This window comes from Phyllobates terribilis, unplaced genomic scaffold, assembly GCF_046119375.1.
Source record: "Phyllobates terribilis strain yellow unplaced genomic scaffold, ASM4611937v1 Scaffold_1__5_contigs__length_1240528914, whole genome shotgun sequence".
In the NCBI taxonomy this organism is placed as follows: Eukaryota; Metazoa; Chordata; class Amphibia; order Anura; family Dendrobatidae; genus Phyllobates; species Phyllobates terribilis.
The window spans coordinates 1,123,598,425-1,123,618,414 of NW_027362761.1; the positions used below are offsets into that span (position 1 = coordinate 1,123,598,425).

General features: G+C 48.3%; 1 protein-coding gene across 7 annotated transcripts in view; it reads left to right on the forward strand.

Annotated features, from left to right (window-relative positions):
- The window catches only part of KCNIP4 (potassium voltage-gated channel interacting protein 4), a 929,844-nt gene that overhangs the window by 567,207 nt on the left and 342,647 nt on the right, over positions 1-19,990 (forward strand). The window contains exon 1 of one of the 7 annotated variants that reach the window (XM_073646891.1): positions 19,598-19,686. The exons of 5 other annotated variants lie outside the window; for them this stretch is intronic. The gene's annotated coding sequence lies outside the window, so the exon portion shown is untranslated. Of the gene's footprint in view, positions 1-19,597; positions 19,687-19,818; positions 19,941-19,990 lie in introns of those variants that run through there. One more of the 7 variants, XM_073646909.1, reaches the window with a different exon arrangement.

Below are 19,990 nucleotides of genomic sequence, written 5' to 3' on the forward strand. Positions count from 1 at the left end.
AGCGACCAATCAGCGATTTTTAACACAAATGTCCAGATCTTTGTAACACCATGCGGATACTGTGGGGACATCAGCGGCTAGGGTGTCAAGGGAGGACCGGGGAGCGGCGCTGCAGGTCGAGATACTTCTGCTGCGAGCAGTCGCTCATCTCCCGGCTTCTCGCAACGGAAGTATCTGACCAGGCAGCAGCGCTCCCCGGTCCTCACCAATACGATTAGCTGATTGGTCGCGCTCTCCGCACGCGACCAATCAGTGATCTTGGCGCTAAAGTTAAACACCGCTCTGCTGATTGGTCGCGGACGCTGCCCGCGACCAATCACCGATTTGGGCGCCACATTTAAATAGAGGCCGCGACCAATCAGCGAGCTTGGCGCCAAATTTAAACATCGCTCTGCTGATTGGACGCGGACGCCAGCCGTGACCAATCAGCGAGATTGGCGCCAAATTTAAACCCCGCTCTGCTGATTGATCGCGGTCGCCGTCCGCGACCAATCAGTAGTATTGGCGCCAAATTTAAACCCTGCTCGGCTGATTGGTCACGGTTGCCGGCCGCGACCAATCAGCAGTATTGGCGCCAAATTTAAACCCCGCTCTGCTGATTGGTCACAGTTGCCTTCCGCGACCAATCAGCGATTTTGACGCCAAATTTAAACACCGCTCTGCTGATTGATCGCGGCCGGCGATTGCGACCAATCAGCATTATTGGCGCCAAATTTAAACCCCGCTCTGCTGATTGGTCGCGTTGCCGGCCGCGACTAATCAACATTGTTGCCGCCAAATTTAAACACCGCTCTGCTGAAAGGTCGACGTCGTGACCAATCACCATTATTGGCGCCAAATTTAAACACCGCTTTGCTGATTGGTCGCGACCACAACCTATCAGCATTATTGGTGCAAAATTTAAACCCTGCTCTGCTGATTAGTCGCGACCGCCGGCCGTGACCAATCAGTGATATAGTTGCCAAATTTCAACACCGCTTTGCTGATTGGTCGCAGTTGCTGGCCGCGACCAGTCAGCGATTTTGGCGCCAAATTTAAACACCGCTCTGCTGATTGCGCCGGGTCTGCCGCATACATATTCTAGAATACCCGATGCGTTAGAATCGGGCCACCATCTAGGTTCATGAAATAATTTTAAAAAAAATTGACGTGGGGCGTCGCACTATATTTGTGTCCAGCCAGGTACAGCAGGCAGGAACGGGCTGCCCCCAACCACCAGCTGCCTATTTGTACCTGGCCGGACACAACAATATAGGGAAGCCCTTTTTTTCTTAATTATTTAATGAATTTCATAAAATAATTAAAAAAAAAAATACGTGGGGCTTCGCCCTATTTTTGTGTCCAGCCAGGTACAACTAGGCAGCTGGGGGCTGGAATCTGCAGCGCAGGGAGGCCCAAGCTTTCTGGGTCCCCCCAGCTGCAAATTGCAGTCCGCAGCCACCCCGGAAAATGGCGCATTCATAGAAGCGCCATCTTCTGGCGCTGTACCCAACTCATCCAGGGCCCTGGTGCGGTGGCTCACTGGGTAATAAAGGGGTTAGGGCCAGCTTGGCATTATCAGCTGGCCCTAAGCCCGAAATTCATGGGGTCACGCCAATATTAGACATGACCACTATGAATTTCTAGTAAAGTATTTAAAAAAAACACAACACCCAGAAAAAAGTCCTTTAATTGAAATAAACACACAATTCTTTATTGTTCTAAATTAAACCATACTTACCAAAACGCCCATTCCAGCTGAAGCCAACGATCTCCTGCAATAAAAGTAAAATAATAAAGCAACCTCATCCTTACCTTTCCATGGTTCCCACGACAGCTTCAGCTCTGCTACATCGAGATGACAGGCTGGACCGCAGCAGAGCGCTGCCATCCAGCCTGTCATCCCGCAGACACTGAGAAGCGCAGGCTTGCTTGCGCTCCTCAGTGTCTGGCTGTGACGGCATCCAGATGAGCCGAGGTCATGTCCAATGAACTCGGCGCACCTCATGCACGTCACTGACAGCGTGGAAGAATTCTCCTGCACTCAGCGCTTCAGCGTGAGAATTCTCCCACGCTGTCAGTGACGTACATGAGGTCAGCTGAGTTCAATGTATATGAATGAGCTCACCTCATGCACGTCACTGACAGCGTGGGAAAATTCTCCTGCACTCAGCGCTTCAGCGTGAGAATTTTCCCACGCTGTCAGTGACGTGCATGAGGTGAGCTCATTCATGTTCAATGAACTCGGCTCACCTCATGCACGTCACTGACAGCGTGGGAAAATTCTCACGCTGAAGCGCTGAGTGCAGGAGAATTCTCCCACGCTGTCAGTGACGTGCATGAGGTGAGCCGAGTTCATTGTCGGCTCATCTGGATGCCGTCACAGCGAGACACTGAGGAGCGCAAGCAAGTCTGCGCTTCTCAGTGTCTGCGGGATGACAGGCTGGATGGCAGCGTTCTGCTGCGGTCCAGCCTGTCATCTCGATGTAGCAGAGCTGAAGCTGTCCTGGGAACCATGGAAAGGTAAGGATGAGGTTGCTTTATTATTTTACTTTTATTGCAGAAGATCGTTGGCTTCAGCTGGAATGGGCGTGGTGGTAAGTATGGTTTAATTTAGAACAATAAAGGATTGTGTCTTTATTTCAATTAAAGGACTTTATTCTGGGTGTTTGTGTTTTCTTTTAACTTTGACTATGTGGTTAGTAATGGGGGTGTCTTATAGACGCCTCTCCATTACTAACCTGGGCTTGATGTCAGGTGGCATTATAAGCTGACATCAACCCCAGCCCTATTACCCCACTGCCACCGCTACAGGGCAGTGGGAAGAGCGAGGCTAAGTGCCAGAATTGGCGCATCCTATGGATGCGCCATTTCTGGGGCGGCTGACGGCTGGTGTTTCTAGCCTGGGAGGGGGCCAATATTCATGGCACCCTTCCTGGGCTATTAATATCAGCCCCCAGCTGTCTGCCTAGCCTTTGCTAGCTATTAAAATAGGGGGGACCCCACGTCATTTTTTTTGGGGGGGGTCCCCCATTTTAATAGCTAGTAAAGGCTAAGTATTCCGCTGGGGGCTGATATTAGTAGCCTGGGAAGCTCCGTGGGTATTACCCCCTTCCCAGGCTTCAAACATCTGCCCCAGCCGTCTGCTTAACCTCCGCTAGAGCCTAAAATTACGGGGAACCCCACGCCAATTTTTTTTTAAATAAATCCTTTATTTTAACACTAAATGACAAGTACAGTAATCAACACTATCACTGTACTTCTTATATATGTGACTGACATGTTTCTATCTATCTAATCTATGTGTGATGCTCTATTCCTTCTATTCTAAATTGTCGGGTACAGATGCTGAATTGCCGGCCGGCTTTTTTAAAGAGACAGTGCATGAAAACACTATTATTTTTTTTAATAAATCCTTTACACTAAATGACAAGTACAGTAAGCAACACTGTCACTGTACTTCATATATATGTGACTGACATGTTTCTATCTATCTAATCTATGTGTGATTCTCTATTCTTTCTATTCCAAATTGTCGGGTACCGCTGCTGAATTGCCGGCCGGCTTTTTTAAAGAGACGGTGCATGAAAACACTATTATTTTTTTTGATAAATCCTTTACACTAAATGACAAGTACAGTAAGCAACACTGTCACTGTACTTCATATATATGTGGCTGACATGTTTCTATCTATCTAATCTATGTGTGAAGCTCTATTCTTTCGGTTCTAAATTGTGGGGTACCGGTGTATGCCGCTGCTGAATTGCCGGCTTTTCATGTTTCACTGTGAGCACTGTTCCCATCGATTTGGGCAATCACTGTAATGCCACAACCACCATGGCTGTGGCATTACAGTGAGTGGCAGACAATCCCTGCATGATTGGTGCTCTAAATAGCGCCATACATGCAGGACACGCTTTTGGTGCACGAACAGTTATCGAACATAACCTCGAACAGCCGAATTTTTTGCAAATCGTTCGGGTTCGTCAAACAACTCAAACACCGCCCAAAACAGCTCGAATTTGAGATTGGCGAACAGTTCTAGTCGAACACCGCTCATCTCTATTTATTGCCCGCCTTGTCCGTTCGATGGCCGTGATGTCTCGCGCACCTTGCCCTACCGCTATCGGCACAATCTCTGACCATACTATAGCTAGTTTTGTGAAAAATTCTCTGAAGCGCTCAGTGTCTAGTTTCATTATTGCCATTAGTTATGGGCTCTTCTGATGACCTAGGTTGTTTCCCTCGGCCTGTATAACTAAGATGACCGGACCTCTTGCCTCTCTCCCTACCTTGATTACCTCCATTAGTACCTGTGGCCATAGCAGGCCTCTAATACCTCTCCAGTTGAAATATGTGGTATGAAACTCTAATTTCCTCCCGCCTGGGCGTACTTTCGCCCTTTTTTCTGCCCAATATATATACGAGTGGCCTATCACCCACACTGTTGGCTTAGCGTCACCTGTAAAAGAAACAAACCACGTTAGGATAACAAGTCCAGTCTTATGTATCTCGCCAAACACGTGGATCGCCATCTCTCTATCCTCTGAACATTTCTGACTGTCCTGTCTTGCTGCTTCCGTGGCCGCGCCTATGCGGAATGAGTGTGTCCCGTAATCTTTGGGGTGGTTCCCTGCCGATGTTATGTATTTATTAAATATAGCTTGGAACTGGTATCTTGATAATGGCGTTCCATCAATGTGTGATAGGAAGAAATTACTTTATGATCTGATGGTTAGATATGTTTTTACTATTGTTACCCGACTCAGTGTACCGTTTGTGGGTTGTAGAAGTACCCAAGTGCCCCTGCCCACTGGAACTGTTTTCGATTGGTGTATGCATAGACGTATTGCATTATTGGCTTTGACTACGTCCTGGTGTAGTAAGCCTCCACTGGTGGTAATTTTGGATTGAGGGACTAATTCGCTTATGCATAGCGCCCCGAAGAAGGCGATCACAAATGCAGTAGACAGTAGTGTTGCTTCAAATTGTGAGTGTCATGTTAATGGTGTTAGGGATATGATGTGAGAAATCAGTTTTAGTGACACGGGACGGGATGTCTACACTCCTGACTTGGCTGACCCCTTTTCCACCCTTTTATGGATTGTCTGATGATGAATCTTTGTCACATCTCCCCAATTCAGTAGTTGGAAGTGAAATGCTGCGCTGACGCCCCTGATATGCCCCTCATCATTAGCTGGTGGAGAAATTCTATGGTGACTTGTGATCTGGCTTGTTCACATTGGTCAACCCGTCTGATTGCTACTAGTCGTGTCCACTCTTCCCATGCCTTACCGTATGCTTGCCACGTCGACGGGGCAACTGACTCTCTGATTAATGGCATCAACTATTCGCCACTAGATCCCATAGGGAGGGTGGGCAACTGTTGCCCGATGGGTGGGCGTTGTGGAAGAGCTCTGTGAAAATCTGCCAATTGAATTGTTATTAAGCGTTAGCAGCAGCTTTAGACCCCTCAGCATAGTGGCTAGCGCGGACCCATACATTGTGTTTTAGGCACAGGAATGCTAGCCTGCGTAGTAGGCCTAGCACTGGGAGAGACAATGCCATCTTATTAATGCAGTGCGCTAGGCTGGTGTTTTTTGTTATGAAGCGTATATTTTTGTTAGCCAGGCGCGCGCCTCATATTTCTATTGCTACCACTATTGGGAAGAAAAATTATTTTCAGGGCTAGATGCAGCTAAAAATTATTATTCATTTCAAAGCTGGTGGAGCTTGGTATAGATGGCCTAATACAATGAGTACCACACACTGCTAGAAGCCTAAATATTTTTTCAGAGCTAGATGCAGAAAAATATTATATCGAATTTGCAACCTGGTGGAGGTTAGTATAGATGGACTAATAGAACAAGTCCCACACACTGCTAGAAGCTGAAATATTTTTTCAGAGCTCGATGCAGAAAAATATTATATTGAATTTGCAACCTAGTGGAGGTTAGTATAGATGGACTAATAGAACAAGTTCCACACACTGCTAGAAGCCTAAATATTTTTTCAGAGCTAGATGCAGATAAAAATTATTTTTAATTTGCAACCTGGTGGAGGTTAGTATAGATGGACTAATAGACCAAGTCCCACACACTGCTAGAAGCCTAAATATTTTTTCAGAGCAAGATGCAGATAAAAAATTAGATTGAATTTGCAACCTGGTGGAGGTTAGTATAGATGGACTAATAGAACAAGTCCCACACACTGCTAGAAGCTGAAATATTTTTTCAGAGCTAGATGCAGAAAAATATTATATTGAATTTGCAACCTGGTGGAGGTTAGTATAGATGGACTAATAGACCAAGTCCCACACACTGCTATAAGCCTAAATATTTTTTCAGAGCTAGATGCAGAAAAAAATTATATTCAATTTGCAACCTGATGGAGGTCAGTATAGATGGACTAATAGACCAAGTCCCACACACTGCTAGAAGCCCAAATATTTTTTCAGAGCTTGATGCAGAAAAAAATTATATTGAATTTGCAACCTGATGGAGGTCAGTATAGATGGACTAATAGAACAAGTTCCACACACTGCTAGAAGCCCAAATATTTTTTCAGAGCTAGATGCAGAAAAAAATTATATTCAATTTGCAACCTGATGGAGGTCAGTATAGATGGACTAATAGACCAAGTCCCACACATTGCTAGAAGGCCAAATATTTTTTCAGAGCTAGATGCAGAAAAAAATTATATTCAATTTGCAACCTGCTTGAGGTTAGTATAGATGGACTAATAGAATGATGCTATGCCCAAAAGGTTTTACTTCACTAGGTGCAGTAAAAAAATTGGTATTCTATACACAGGTGGTGTAGCTTGCAACACAGATAGGCTACTCCACTGACTAACACACTCTGCAATAGGCCAAAAAGGATTTGCTTTGCTAGATTTAGCCAAATGCTGTGAAAAAAACTTGCACAGCACTGGCACAGACCTGCCTGGCAAAAACTGATAGGAACTGATGTAACTTAGTCCTGAAAAGGACTGCAATTACAATTAGTCTTTACTCCCAACCTATCTATTTAAGAGCACAGACCTGCCTAATAAAAGTCGTAGGAAATGCTGTAACCTAGTCCTTAAAAGGACTGCAATCACAACTTTTCCCTACTCCCAAGCTATCTGTAGATTTGTGCGAAAATTGGCTTGAAATTAACAAGGTATAGCGCACACAGCAACAGCAGTGCCGTCTAACACGCAGCTGCAGCAGTGAGAAAATGGTGGCGACGGGGAAAATGGCTGGGTCTTATAGGGCAAGGACATGTGACATACACTGCCAATGACACATGCCCTTGCTTGTGTGAAAAAAAGCAGTTCACTCCGTGTGTGCGCTGCTGATAGGCTGACAGATTGCACCTCCCCACTGTAAATGCGGGAAAGAGAAAAAAAAATGGAGATCTTCATTATTCCTGCATAGATCCATCCCCTGCCCCTCCCCCCGCCCCGCTGTACACTCAAACTGCGTATTAACATTAATTTTCAGCATTACTGAGAACAAATCCAGTTATGATTTTGGTACACGAACAGTTATCAAACATAACCTCGAACAGCCGAATTTTTTTCAAATTGTTCGTGTTCTCCGAACGGCTCGAACACCGCCCAAAACAGCTCGAATTTGAGATTGGCAAACAGTTCGAGTCGAACACCGCTCATCTCTAGCCATGTTATCAAGGTCCTCAATATCCTCCACCAGCAGTCCCCCAGCCTAAGCCACTCTACTCGAGGCCCCAGCGTCCTTCACAGCGGCCAGCCGATTGGATGTCAAGGGCCCCGCCCACACGCGGACGAAGAGAGGGATGCTAGGTTGCACAGTGCTGGCGATGTGGAAGTGAAAGACATTTTGCTAGACAGTGTCGGAGTGATTTGCAGGGATGTCCAGCGCCGTTGTTAAACTTCCAGCCCCTGCAGTAGTGGGACGTACTGCTGGGGAGTAGAAGGACAAACCACCCAGCACAATTCTGAACATCTGGTTGCTGGCCGTCCCATCCTGCAAGATGAGTTCAAAGAAATCCCAGTGGAACGTTTGGTGGATACTGGATCACAGGTGATGACTATGCCCGAGTCATACTTCTCTCGCTACTTCCAGGCGATGGCCAAGCCGGAGCGGGAGATGTTAATTTGGATGACGGTGGCTAATCAGCACCCGACCGATCCCAGTCACGGGGGTCGTGTGGATGAACGTGCGTTTATGTGGACAAGATGTGGGAAGGAAAGGTATCCTGTTGAACCATTCAAAGAAGATGTACCGCTGATAATAGGTATGAATATTCTGCAGGAGTTAGACCAGATCATGCTCACTAAACTGGGGCCTGGCTACTGGAAACAGGCCACCCCGCATAAGCCCACTCAGAAAGCGTTTAAATGGCTGATCCGCGTTTGTGGGACTCAGAAGAGCGTCCCAATACACCAGTCTGTAAAAATTATCCAAGTGCCAGGAAAGACATCCCTCAACCTCCCTCCTGGTCATGAGAACATTCTCCCACTGCCCGTGAGAACTTTCCGCAACCTTGAAGGTATGGAGGTGGCTATTGAACCAGTGGGCCTAGGTGAAATAGACCTGAATGTCCTGGTGGCCCGGACCCTGGCAGTGGTCCGAGAAGGGAGAGTACCCATCCAAGTCGTGAATATGGGGCAGAGAGAAGTCCATTTACCACCGAGAGTGGAGCTGGCCCAGGTGTACCTACATCGAAGTAAAGTGTGGAGTCTGAGAGAAATGACCCTGGCCCCAGTAGATGATGCAGTCTGGACTCTGGCCATCACAGCCAAAGAAGAAGGCACCGACTCCAGAATGGAATGGGCGAGCCCTCCTGACTCAGATGGAGGTGGATGTAAAAGCCCTAAATTCGGATCAGATACAAGCAGTGGAAGCAATGCTGGGAGAATCAGGCCGCGTTCACTCGTCATGCTGACGACTTTGGCTGCACGGACGCCATCACTCACGAGATACCGAAGGGGGACACTCCTCCGATTCGAGAAAGATATCGACAGATACCCCCTAAGGTGTACCAAGAGGTGAAGTCCCTGCTGAAACAGATGTTGGATTCGGGAGTGGTGCAGAGTAGTCAAAGCCCATGGGCAGCACCAGTTGTGCTTGTCAAGAAAAAGGACGAGACCCTTCATTTTTGCATGGACTACAGGCGGTTGAACGCATGCATCGTGTGAGATCCATACCCCCTGCCCCGTATCAAAGAGTCTTTGACGGCCCTGGGAAAAGTGAAGTATTTCTCTACTCTGGATTTAGCTAGCGGGTACTGGCAAGTACCGGTGGCAGAAAAGGACAAGGCAAAGACAGCGTTCATACTCCCCATGGGACTGTTTGAATTTAATAGGATGCCATTCGGATTATCCAACATGCCGGGGATGTTCCAGCGGTTGATGGAGAAGTGTTTGGGTGACCTAAACTTTGAGGCTACTCTGATATACCTGGATGATATCATCGTTTACTCTGCTACTTTTCAGGAGCATCTGGACAGACTCGGGCAGGTGCTCGGATGATTGCGGACCCATGGCCTAAAGATAAAGCTGAAGAAGTGTCATCTTTTCAAGAAAGAGATCGAGTACCTGGGCCACTCAGGATGGAGTCTTGCCTTCCCAAGCTAAAGTTGCTGCGATACAACAATGGCCAGCACCTAGAACCCTATGGGAGTTAAAGGCCTTCCTTGGATTGACATGGTACTACCGGCGGTTCATCAAAGACTATGCGAAAATAGCGGGCCCGCTGCATGAGCTACTGAGAGAGACTATTGGGGGACCAAGAAACCAGGGCATACCCTGGGAAAAAACAGGAGGAGGCCTTCCAGACCCTGAATCAGCCCTGACATCAGCCCCCATCTTGGCCTACGCAGATTTCGACCGACCGTTTCGCTTATACACGAATGGGAGTCTTCATGGACTAGGATCAGTCCTCTCGCAAATTCAAGACGGGCATGAAAGAGTCATCGCCTATGCCAGTAGGTCCTTGAGGGAAACGGAGCGGAACCCCCATAACTAGAGCTCCTTCCGGCTGGAACTCCTCACCCTAGTGTGGGTCATGACGGAGAAATTCGCAGAGTACTTAACGGGAGCCAAGATCCAAGTGCGAACGGATAACAACCCGTTGGCCCATCTGGACACTGCCAAGCTGGGGGCCATGGAACAGCGTTGGGTTGCCCGTCTCACAAAATTTGACTTCTCGATTCGCTACCGCTCTGCCACAGAGAATAACAACGCTGATGGATTGTCAAGAGTAACCTCCGAGACTCCAAGAGAAGATGGTGATGAGCACCTAGAAGTAGAGGAGATCCCAGATTTCCGCAAATTCACACCCATCGCGGTAGCGGCACAGTCAAGGGGGAAGGCTCGACCTCTACCCAATTCACTGGGAAGGACTAACGAAGAATGGGGTCGGGTCCAAGATGAGGATGCAGGGTTGCAGCAAGTGAAAAGCTGGGTAGTCCAAGGAAAATGGCCTGACAAGGAAGAAAGAGTTGCCCTAGATGTAACAAAGTCCGTAATACGCCAGTGGGATAGATTGAAAGTTCGAGAAGCCGTTCTATACTACAAGTGGCAACAGCCTGCTGACTTAGAGGCAAGATGACAAGTAGTAGTTAGTGATGAGCGAGCACTAAAATGCTCGGGTACTCGTTGCTCGGGTCCAGCAAATTGGAATACTCGGGTGCTCGACCCGAGCAACGAGCCCAATGTAAGTCTATGGGAAACTCGAGCATTTTTCAGGCGGCTCCCCCCGGCGGTCTGCAGAGGGCCTAAAAATTGCCCAAATCGATGGGAACAGTGCTCAAATGACATGGGAACAGCATGGGGAAGACCCCTGGAAGCATCTCTGACTCCCAGATCACTGCTGTCAACAACGTTGTCAGAGTATTACGCCACTTTTACGGACTCACAATAAAACATACAAAAACAAAAACAAAATGGATTTTTGTGGGAAATATGTTAAGGAACATCCTTTCCAGGGTAATGACTTGTATATAAGGCAAAATAAATAACCAAAAACAAAAATACTCCTCCACACCTTGGGCTATGTTCACACGTAGCGTTTTTGATGCGTTTTTGCACTTTTGCATTGCTTTGAACAAAGACCAATGCATTCACTAGGAAATGTCATTTTAACATTTTACAACCTTATCTGGCCATGTGGAGTGTGACACATCATCAGACATATGCATACAGTGCTGAAAAGACATGGGAAAAGCATGGGGAAGACCTCTGGAAGCATTTCTGACTCCCAGGTCACTGCCTAAAAGTGTGCCCATCATAAGTGATCTTTGGCACATGCAAAAATGCCTCCCGCCATGCACCTGTTGTTGCAGACTTGCAACAATCACCATCCACGTCCTTGTCCCAGTGCAGCGTTCAGTTGTCCCTACCCCATTCCTTGGAATGCAAGCGCAAGTATGCAGCCAGCCACCCACCCACAGGCTGCAATACTAAACTGCCAGATTTCTGGGCAGCTGCTTGCACTTGAAATGGGGCCTTTTAGGCTCATGGAGGTGGAAGCTTTTCACAGCCTCATGCCGGCGGCGGCCGGGTGTCAATACTCTGTCCCCAGCCGCCACTATTTCTCCCGGTATTGTCTCCGCCTTCCACAAGCACGGGTCTCACAACATTACCCGTGCCCTCCCCAGTGAACTTACTGGGAAGGACCGCCTAGCCACAAACACGTGGACAGGTGAATGTGGTACGGTACGGAGCCAGTCCACAGCTTTTTTTGCTGAGTTGTATTTCACCACAGCCATATTCTTTAGCTTGGTGAAAGGACTTGGGAAACCATATCTACTCCAGCTGTCATTTCTCCCAGGAAGTCCTCTAAAGCTGCTTTCACTTGAAATGTGGCCTCTTAGGCTCATGGAGGCGGAAGCTTTTCACAACCTCATGCCTCGTGTCCATACTCGGTCCCCAGCCACCATTATTTCTCCCTGTGTTGTCTCCACCTTCTACAAGAGCGAGTCCCTGAACATTACTACTGGTACTTTTCTGAGGGAATCTGCTTGCCTCCTACCAGCCTGGAATATTTCCAGTACAACGCCATGGTATTAGCACTGATCCCAGTACCAGTAGCGAAGCCTTCCCCAATTTCCTTCTCAGGAATTTTATTTTGTAGACTGAGTGGCTGCCCAAATACATTAGTTTCTCACAAAGGAGCTGAAGATAGAGTGGCAGTAGGTGCAAGTTTCTCCAGCCTGTTAGATATCAGAGGGTGAACGGCAGCACATTGGATCAGTGGTTAGCACTGAAGCCTTGCAGCGCTGGGATCCTAGGTTCAAATCCCAGCAAGGACAACATCTGCAAGGATTTTGTATGTCCCTGTGTTTGCGTGGGTTTCCACCTCAGTAAAAAAGAAGCCATAGAGTGTCCGGGAACCTTCCCACACACTTTTCTTAGCCAGGACTGCTTCTCGGCAGGGTTGGACGGTCCCACCAGAGAATCCTCTGGTGTGCCCTGGCTTCTACATCAGGAGAGTTCATGATAGCACTAACTTTGCAGCTACTATGGGGCTCTTGAGCGGGAGAGAAAGGTGAGCCTTCAGAATCAAATCCTCTGGTGGGCACAATGTTTTTCAATCTGAAACAGCTTCTCAGTGGGAGTTGTATTTCACCACAGCCATATTCTTTAGGTCGGTGAAAGGACTGGCATAGAGGGAAACCATATCTACCCCGGCTGTCATTTCTCCGTCACCAGGTTCCGCCCATTGTCACACACGACCATACCTGGCTTTATGTTCAGAGGTGAGAGCCACAGATCAAGGTGCTGTGTTACAGCTTTCAACAACTCTGCAGTGCTGGGCAGTTTGTCACCTAAGAATTAAGCATGTTATCTTCAGCACAGCCTGTTGCCGCTTGGCCAAGGCAGTGCTGCAGTGCTTTCAGCTTGTGACTGATGTGGTCATTTCGGAGATGGAGGAGGTGCAGGAGCTGAACAATGTGGTTACATTGAGGTTACATTGGCGACTCTGTTTTTATACTAAAGAATGATCCTACTGGGTTTTTTTTACGTTATATTTTAAGGCAAATGCATTTACCGGGAAATGTCATTTTAACATTTTACAACCTTATATGGCAATGTGGTGTGTGACACATCATCAGACACATCATGTTTCATTGATGATGGAGGGCCTCTGAAAGACACATAGAGCAGGGCCACAGTAACGACAAATTCACATTAGAAAGGAGAGAGTCTGCTATACAGTTATAGGGTATGCAGTGAGTCCAACGGCTGACCAAATTTAGGAAAAACCCCACTAAAAAGTTAGACACATAGAGCAGGGCCACAGCAACGACAAATTCCCATTAGAAAGGAGAGATTCTCCCATAGTGTTGGCCTATGCAGTGAAGGCAAGGGCTGCCAAAAATTTGGAGGCACTTCAATGCCCCTTGGAAAAGACGTGGAAGAGGGCCTCATAAAAAAATGTACCCATTAGAAAGGATCGGGCCTCCTATACTTGTAATGCCCATGCACTAAGTGTAAGGGCTGACAAACATTTACCCCTGAAGAGTATACATGAACATACTGTATAACAGTTTTTTTTACAGGCATCATAAGCACCCTTTAAAAAAATTATGTGGGTGTTACATCACGGACCACGGTCACTCTGGTGATATGATGGTGGAGGATGAGGAGAAGGAGGAGGGCAAGAGCAAATAGCCAAAATCAGGAAGCGTATACCCATGTGTGGGTGTGAAAAGGTGCATGGGAATACACCTCCCAATAAAAGACACTGGATTTGAGTTTGTTACGCTGCTATCATTCGGTGGTGTTGAGAAGTCTGGCTCAATCCAGCCCTTGTTCATTTTTACAAGAGTCAGCCTGCCAGCATTTTCAGTTGACAGGCGGATGCGCTTATCAGTTATAATTCCACCAGCGGCACTGAAAATCCGCTCTGATAAAACGCTGGTGGCAGGGCAGGCCAGGACCTCCAAGGCATAGAGAGCCAGTTCATTCCACGTATCCAGCTTGGATACCCAATAATTATAAGGCACAGAGGAATCACGGAGGACGTTGGTACGGTAGGCAAGGTACTCCCTCAGCATCTTCCCAAACTTTGCACTCCTTGTGAGAGTACCCCGAGCCTCAGGGCCTGTGCGATGGGAGGGTCTGAGAAAACTCTCCCAGAACTTTGACAGTGTTCCCCTGCGTCTGCTGGATTTAAGTTGTGTCTCTCTCGCCTGTACTCCTTGGTTGTCCAACGAAGTGTGCCCTCTGCCGCCAGCGTTTTCAAATGGGAATTTTTTTAATAGTTCCGCAACAAGGGCCTTCTGGTACAGCCCCATTTTTGGAGACCTGTCCACCTCAGGAATAAGAGATATAAAGTTCTCCTTGTAGCGTGGGTCTAGAAGTGTCACCAACCAGTAATGACAATCACCCAAAATTTTGAGAACGTGAGGGTCATGGGAAAGGCAGCGTAAAATAAACTCAGCCATGCGTGTCAGACTACTAACATGCAAGATTTCCATGTCCTTACCAAGAGGATGACTGACCATGCTCTCCTCCTCCTTCTCCTCCTCTCTGTCCTCTGGCCATCCACGCTGAACAGACGGTATGACAGCTGTGCAGGTAGTACCGTCTATAGTGCATGAAACAAGCTCCTGTCCTTCCTCCTCCTCCTCTTCCTCATTGTCACCCAATGCACGTTGGGATGAGATGAGGCTTGGCTGTGTGTAATCACTCTGTATGGTTCCTTGCTCCATCTTATTGTGCTCCGCCTGCAATGCATCCTCTTTGATTGTGAGCAGAGAACGTTTCAGAAGACAGAGAAGCGGGATGGTGAAGCTAATTATGGCGTCATCGCCGCTCACCATCTTGGTGGAGTCCTCAATGTTTTGGAGGATGGTATATATGTCTGACATCCATGTCCACTCCTGAGGTCTTATGTGTGGAGTCTGAACTGAATACCGACGGCCTTGGTGATGCTGGTACTCAACAACTGCCCTCTTCTGCTCAGAAATCCTTCCCAACATCTGCAGTGTAGAGTTCCAATGTATGGGGACATCACACACCAGTCTGTGAGCCGGAAGCTGCAAACGCTGCTGAAACACGGCAAGGGTGGCGGAAGCTGTAGCTGACTCTCTAAAATGGGCACACAGGTGGCGTACTTTAACAAGCAGATCCGGCAGCTCCGGGTAGGATTTGAGAAACCGCTGAACTACGAGGTTAAGCACATGGGCCAGGCATGGTACGTGTGTGAGCTTGCCTCGCCTCAGACCCGCCACCAGGTTCCGGCCATTGTCACACACGACCATGCCTGGCTGTAGGTTCAGCCGTGTGAGCCACAGATCTGCCTGATCTTTCAGAGCTGTCCACAACTCTTCAGCATTGTGCGGTTTGTCACCTAAGCATATTAGCTTCAGCACAGCCTGTTACCGCTTGGCCGAGGCAGTGCTGCAGTGCTTCCAGCTTGTGACTGATGTGGTCATATCGGAGATGGAGGCTGAGGAGGATGAGGTGCAGGAACTGTAGACCGTGGGGGCAACCCTGATTGATCTAGGGCCCGCAATCCTTGCCGTTGGGAGGACGTGTTCCGTCCCAAGGTTCGACTGGGTCCCGGCTTCCACTATGTTAACCCAGTGTGCCGTCAGCGAGATGTACCGTCCCTGCCCACAAGCACTTGTCCACGTGTCCGTGGTTAGGTGGACTTTCCCGGTAACTGTGTTGTTGAGGGCACGGCTAATGTTTTGGGACATGTGCTTGTGTAATGCGGGGACGGCACACCGGGAGAAATAGTGGCGGCTGGGGACTGAGTACCGAGGGACGGCCGCCGCCATCAGGTTGTGGAATACTTCCGTCCCCACGAGCCTAAAAGGCAACATTTCGAGTGCAAGCAGTCGTGAAATGTGAGAATTTAGTAGTGTGGCCTGTGGGGCGTTGGCTGCATATTTGCGTTTGCATTCCAAGGACTGGGGTATGGATAACTGAATGCTGTGCTGGGACAAGGACATGGATGTGCTTCCTGATGCTGCTACTTGAGAGTGTGCAACGACAGGTGCAGGGCAGGAGGCATCTTTGCATGCACCATGGACAGGGGATTGGCTTGCATGCACAACAGCGGAAGAAGCAATGATGCCACCTGCAGACACTGTTCTTGGACCCTGGGATTCGGCCTACAAAGTCGGGTGCTTTGCTGCCATGTGCCTGATCATGCTGGTTTGGTCAGGCTGGTCATTTTGCCACCCCTGCTGATGCTGGTCTGGCAGGTGGTGCCAATGGCCTTTTTGGGGTTATCGGCAGAGTCTTTAAAAAACAACCAGACTCGGGAAGACCTAACAGTTGTACTGGCAACTTCCTTCGTGTTGGTGTTACGGGGAATGGTTGCCTGCCTTCTGTCTGCAGCCACCACACTGCTTTTTCCTGCCTGTTGGGGTGCTCTGCCTCCCTCCCCCTGTGTGCTGATGTTCTCGCTCTGCATGTCCTCTTGTCAGGTTGGGTCAGTTACTATATTATCCACCACCTCTTCTTCCACTTCCGCACCCTGGTCCTCCTCCTCACTTTCTGGAAATTGTGTCTCATCATCGTCCACCTCTTGTGACACTTTGAGCAGCCTTCGTGTGACCGTGGCTGCTCAAATATTTGGGCATCACTACACGCGATCTCCTCTTGCCCCACTTCAAGTGGACCGGGTGAGAGACCCAAATCTATAAATGGAAAAGTGAACAGCTTTTCAGACTGTCCAAGTGTGGGATCAGTTGTCACTCGGCATGGTGGGAGGAAGGAGGATCAGGGTGAGGAATATGCGGTCCAGACTCACGTCTACTGAGACTTGACCGTGTGGAAGACAGGGTGGTGGTGGTGGTGGCTAAGTGACTGGAAGCATTATCCGCTATCCAACCAACAACCTTTTGACACTGCTCTGGGTTCAATAGTGGTGTGCTGCGGTCCCCTAGGAATTGGGACAGGAAGGTCAGGCGAGAAGATGTGGGTGTTTGTTGTGGCACAATTTCAGCTTGCCCACGGCCTTGTCCTCGGCCTCTGTATGCACCATTGCCATCATGTCCAGTTCCCCGTCCCTTGCCACGTGCCTTGCCCATTTTAAATGGAGGACAGTATCTTCCACGCTCACTACAAATGACTGAGTTTGGAGAGAACTTATATGTGATCCGTGTGACGGGGAAAACAGAGTTTTAAATACCTGGCCTGTAGGTAAGTAGTTTGAACAGCAAACTGGTGGGAATTGCTTCACTGACACACTAAAGGAAATTTTTAATGGAGGCCAGAAATGGCAGTATTTTCTGACAACGTATATGTGATCCGTTTGACTGAGAAAACACAGTTTTAAATAGCTGGATTTCTAGCTCTGTAATATGGAAAGGACCTGGCTGTATTCTGAAGTGCCATCAAGCAAATGGAACAGAAAAACGTGTTCTCTGGATTGCTTTTTAAGCAAATAATGAGGATTAAGATCCAAAAAAAAGTATTCCTGGCCCCTGAGAACCGGGCCTTTGTATAGAAATATCTAACAGCAGCAGAAGGCAGAATTGGAATGGAGCCTCTTGTGCTATATGCACTGCAGTCTGCTATATACCCTGCCTGCCTGCCTATATACACTGCCTGCCTGATATCTCTGCAGATGGATTAGTTAGTCCTCAAAAGGACTGTTTGTTAAGATGGATATGTGTAATGTACAGTTTTTCTCCCTACACTACCTAATACACAAGCAAATCTCTCCCTGACGCAGTGGCACCTCTCCCTACTCTGCCTGATTCCGGAGCGACTGTGATGAGCATGGCAGCGCCAGGTCTGATATAGACCTGATGACGCTGTGCGGCCAACCAATCACTGTAATTCCACAACCACCATGGCTGCGGCATTACAATGAGTGGCAGGCAATCCCTGCATGTTGATTGGCGCTCTAAAGAGCGCCAAACATGCAGGGAGGGGACCCGAGCTTCCGCCAAGCAACCCCGGAAATACTCTGCGAGTGCCGAGCATCTTGAGCAGTGAGATGCTCGGGCGAGCACCGAGCAGTAGCGAGCATGCTCGCTCATCTCTATTAGTAGTCCCTGGAAGAGTGGCACGAGAAATTGCCAAAGAAGCTCATGAGTTTGGAGCTCACTTCTGCCCGGGAAAGACTTACAAGTGGCTGCAGAGTTATATATATTGCCCCCGGCTGGAGGAGACGATTGAAGAAGTGTACCAACAGTGTCGAATGTGTGACCGCACCAAAAGCACAGAACAGAGGGCACCCATACAGACCATACGGACCAAGGAGCCACTTGAAGTGTTGATGATAGACTATCTCCTAGTGGAACAATTGATTAGAGGCCCACAGTACTGCCTGGTAATGACCGACCACTTCTCAAAGTTTGCGGTGGTCACCCCGACTCGGGACCAGACGGCTGAGGCTGCTGCACGAGCCGTCTGTCAGGATTTCATCCGGGTCTATGTGTGTCCGAAGCGGATCCATTCAGACCAAGGAGCATGTTTTCAGGGTAAAGTGATAGAGGTATTGTACCGACTGTACGGCATTGAAAGGTCCCGAACAACCCCATATCACCCCCAAGGGAATGGGGCCTGTGAGCGCTTTAATCAAACTCTGCTTCGATTGTTCAGGACATTAGTAGAAGACAAGAAGACACATTAGCCTGGCTATGTACCCGAACTACTCTTGATCTACAACAATCGGGTCCACACCACCACAAGTTACACCCCATACACGCTACTGTTTGGTAGAGCAGGCCGAGAAATCATCAAGCTAATCTGGAACAGCCAGAGGATCTATCTGAACGATCTACCACCTCCTGGGTGAAAGAGCATCAGTGACGACTTTAGACAATCCGCCGGCTAGCAGGCCAGCGACTACAGGAGAAGGTGCACAACATTGAACCGCCAATTCAGAAAGTTCTGCTCCAGCCTGGAGACCGAGTGCTTGTGCGGGAAAAACGCCCCATTGGGAAGCTGAATGGATGTTGGGAGGTACAACCATACAAAGTGATCAAGAGAGTGTATCCCAACGAAGTGCAAGCTGAAAATGAGGAGTCTTGTCGGAGAACTCTACATAGGAATATGTTACGACCACGCTGCTCCGAGGATCCAACACCTGTCCCAAGAGTTACTCCTCCTGCTCCTTCACCAAGACTGAATTTTCCTGACCTTGACTTTGTTAAAGACTGGTGGACTGTTGCTGAGTCCACGGAAGGTCCTTAGTCAGTGGGAGTTGACATTCCCGACAAGGATGCATTGCCAGCTCGCGGAGAGGCGGAAACCACAGCTCCAGCTGAACCTTCAGTTGAAGAGGACAGTCACACAGCCATTATGCCTATGGAGGACAGTCAAGATCTCCGGAGATCCAGTAGGCCTAATGCAGGGATTCCACCAGAAAGGTACAATGCTGATCAGTTTATTTGGTCCACTCATATGTATTGTGATGAAAGTGGTCCTGTGTTGTATACCGCTGCATGAAGCCTTTATTTCTTTCAGAGTTTTACAGCGAGGCCGAGGACGGCTGTCTTTAAGTAGGGAGGCATGTAGGGGATCGGCTCTTTTATTGGACATTGAATGCACTGTGACTTTAAGGCATCATGCTCCCCTCTGAGTCTTGTGTTTGGACTAGTCGCCTCCCCCTGCTGTGTTTGGTATGTGCTGAGAGAGAAGAACCAGGAAGTAGATACTTAGTGTGTGTCTGAGGTAACAGGGAGAGACTCCTGCAGGATTCTGATCACAGAGACTATAAAGAAGACACTGTTACTCTATGGAAGGAGAAGATTGTGGACCATGGTAAGTTTTGTTGTCGGGGACTGTCAAGTAGAAGTGAAATTTATACTTTTCCTGAACGTTTTTCCCTGGAGATTGAACACTTGAGATAACACACAACACAGCGTGTCAGCCATTTCTGTGAGAGTCAAACAAAGCTTGCCTGCTGTCTGCAAGAAAGAGATCCCATATACAAGGAAAGGACTCAACTGAATTCATCCAGCTCTTTCCCACCAGGAACAAACGACGGCCGCCATCTGAGCCTGATCTGCGCAACCGTGAGTGACTCATCAGCGTGAACTGTTAGGGTTAAGCGTAGTTTGCTGTA